The following is a 3,289-nucleotide window of genomic DNA, read 5'->3' as shown; positions in this document are numbered from 1 at the left end:
ATGGAGACAATGGTTTTGAGATGGATTCAGACACTGATACCAGTGCAAGAGGCAGATGAACGTGCAAAGTGGACAAAGAAAATCTGCAGCCCACTGACTGCCCAGCTGATGATTATATGAACATTCAGCCCCAAACTACCAAACACAAAATGCCCCGCGACCAGTATCATTGTCTGAAAAAGGATTTCATTAGTCCCAATACTGATTTCTCTGGTCCAGACATCACCAATAATGTAATTTCTCTCAATACACCACTAGAGTACTTCAAGAAGTTTGTGTCCGATTATGTAGAATAGAAATACCCACACCCTACGCAGCAAGTGTGATGTTCGTCTTTGCTTTCAGAGGAAAAGAACTGTTTCTGGGACTTACGCTGCAAATGAACAAAGCTGAACACTGGGACACTCGGACTTTGAATGCTCAGAAGGGATTTTGTAAATTTTGTAAATACAGTATTATCATGTTTCTTTTTATTATTAAATGACTTCATAAAAAATATGATTGTTTTATGATTATTATCCATGACATAAGTTGTTATGAAGCAACATTAGCACTCAACACTGCAAAGGAAACCTAAGTTGTTTAGTATATTTGTCTAAACAAGGTGAGTATAAATACAGAAATTCTGCTCCCAACTAGACCCAACGTTGCAATATTACAACATATCCCTAAAATCTTACTAAAACATCAACATTTTAAAAACCCTTTAATTTCTGTATCAGAGTCCCCCTACAAAAACATATGAGTGGTGAAACATTTTTTTTCTCAAGTATTTCTATATCTGGGTCTTACAGGGTTAAACACATAATTGCCCTCAATTGATGTCATAGTAAGTCTGCTTGTATTTAATTACATAGGAACATTACGATCCAGAGAGCGGTTCAGGATACCTTGCATGGCGTTTGAAGACTATTCAAAGAAAATATAAAGAGGAAAGAGGTAACTCGGTTAGCAAATCTTGCATATGATATTGATGGAATTTGTAAGCATGAGTCAATAAAATGTTGTTTTTTCTTAAGTTGGTGACCCTTCACCGCTGACACAGTGTTCTCAGATGAGGACGTGGAAGCAGCTATTGTTGTTTTGAGACACTCTGCAGATGAAGACACTATCTGTGAGAAGATGAAAGCTACCTTTGTTTATCGTCAGTCAATGGTCAACGATGAAAAGAAAGCAGAAGATGTCTTCTCAGTCTTCCCGCGGTTTCTGGACACAAGCGGACTGGTAAGACATCATCAGTCTTTGAATCACTGAAGTATTCCATGCAGTATGCAGTGTCACTGATCAATCCTTTCTTTCTACTGTATTTCTGCATTACAGATAGAACAAGATTTCAGACTCCTGTTTGGTGAGGCCACCGCCAACAAATTCATGGAGAGGTGGCCGACCAATCTCAAGAGCCAAAGTTGTAAAGGAAAGCCATGGACTGGTGCCCACCACAGAGCTCTTGGAGTTACTGTGCAATGCTGAGTGTGAAGCTGAGAATGGTAAGACTGTGACTGTTTTTAATCGCCTTTATTGGTTATATAGGTAATTGCCAATTGAATGTATTTATGGAATAATGTTAATCTGATGTTTGTCGGCCTGTAGGCTGGGACAGTGACATGTCTGCTATCTTACTGCTGCTACATCTGCTACCACCATCCACGCTAGGACGAAAGAGACCAGGAAAGATGTCTGCATCTCAAGCTGTCGACAGCCTCATCAAATTCATAAAGGTTTGTTAAGTTGGGGGCGCTGGTGGTCTAGCGGTCTAAGCGCCCCACGTACAGTGGCTACAGTCCTCGTCGCAGGGGTTGCCGGTTCGATTCCCGGCCGGTCTACCATCTCCTGCATGTCCTCCCCCGCTCTCTACTCCCCACATTTCCTGTCTTACTTCAGCTGTCCTATGAAATAAAGGCAAAAAGGCCAAAAATATAACTTAAAAAAAAAAAAAAAAGGTTTGTTAAAAAGTTGTTTAAAATATGCTTTCCATCACCTCCATTTCACACACAGTGAGGTGGTCTGATCTATTGTCAGAGGTTTGTCACTAAATACTGCTTTTAAATCTGCTCTTGCAGGCGGGAACCAGTGTACAGCTGCACCTAGACAACGTCACCCAAAGCAGTCAGCCTTACCTTCTTGCTCAGCGACCCACAAGAAGCAGCATTCAAGCCTTCTTCATTGTGATTGACAAGCATGCACTTCCAAGTAAGGCGACAGGTTCAGTGGGAGCCCTTGACGAACTCTTTAAGGCCCATTCTGTCTTTCGTACGTCATACAGTTCTTCTCTGAACAACTTTTTCACTTTCCTGCAAACAACCATTTACAACATTGACGTTGGGGAAACAAAGGAAACTCCAAGAGTTGCAGAGTTGCGAGCAAGAATGGTGCGTTAGTATCCGTTAAGGTAGTTCATGTTTTTTGTCCTGGCAGGTTGTGATCCTAAATGTGGCCAAGTAGGATCCTAACGTTCTTTTGGTAGCTTTTCTGGCATTGCCAGTAGTGTTCAAGTTCTGAAAGTGAACTGGGCTAAACACAATGGGTTTGTTAACGCCCATATTTGGTTATTTGTGGCAGAGTCTGAAATGCCTTTGTTTTACCAGATTGAGTCAGTTCTGATAATACATGAGAAACTGTTGTTGCTCACTTTGCTGTTATGCACAGTAACATTTCAAGAACATTTTCATGTCTATGAGTTGACAAGGACTAAGCAAGATTTTGTTTTCTTTCATGTCAACAAACTGCAATATCCAAGGCCTTTAGACATACAAATGTCATGGAATGAATGACACAGCTCTTTGTGGTCCCATATTGCTTTCTCTTGAGCATCAAAGCATTGTATTAAATATGTCATGGTTTGTTATTTATATGACATAGAATGAGAAACATAATAAATGCTGTAACTGTACCCGTCTGTGTTTGTATTTATTTCCATTTGATAGGTTAGACCACTGCAATTTAGTAATATAGCATCATATGATGAATATGTAAAAAATAACACTACATAGAAATAAATATAACATTTTTACACTAAATTTGGAGTAAAAATAGCTCTATAAAGTGTTATCAGTACTCTGAACAGTGTGAAACAACCACAGTGTTTAATATTTTTACACATTTCGTTGTTAATTTTGACACTGAATTGAGTAGAATCAACTCTGAAAAATTGACACTGGCCATAGAGTAAATTTTACTCTAATTTTGAGTGGGACCAAATGTTAACTGAGTTAAATTCAACTCTCTTAGAGTTAATTTGACACTCCATTTTTACTGTGTAGTGTAACTGAAAGTTTTGAGTTCTACATAC

At 39.1% G+C, this 3,289-nt stretch overlaps 1 long non-coding RNA gene across 1 annotated transcript; it reads left to right on the top strand.

The window, feature by feature from the left end:
- The first annotated feature begins 1,024 nt into the window (after window positions 1-1,024).
- Window positions 1,025-2,890, top strand: LOC117828125. The gene is made up of 4 exons (XR_004634335.1): window positions 1,025-1,224; window positions 1,321-1,487; window positions 1,591-1,718; window positions 2,061-2,890. It is a non-coding gene; the product is annotated as an uncharacterized LOC117828125 (long non-coding RNA).
- Window positions 2,891-3,289: the final 399 nt, after the last annotated feature.

Source organism: Notolabrus celidotus, chromosome 16 (assembly GCF_009762535.1).
Source record: "Notolabrus celidotus isolate fNotCel1 chromosome 16, fNotCel1.pri, whole genome shotgun sequence".
NCBI lineage: Eukaryota > Metazoa > Chordata > Actinopteri > Labriformes > Labridae > Notolabrus > Notolabrus celidotus.
This window is presented reverse-complemented; position numbering and strand designations above follow the sequence as displayed.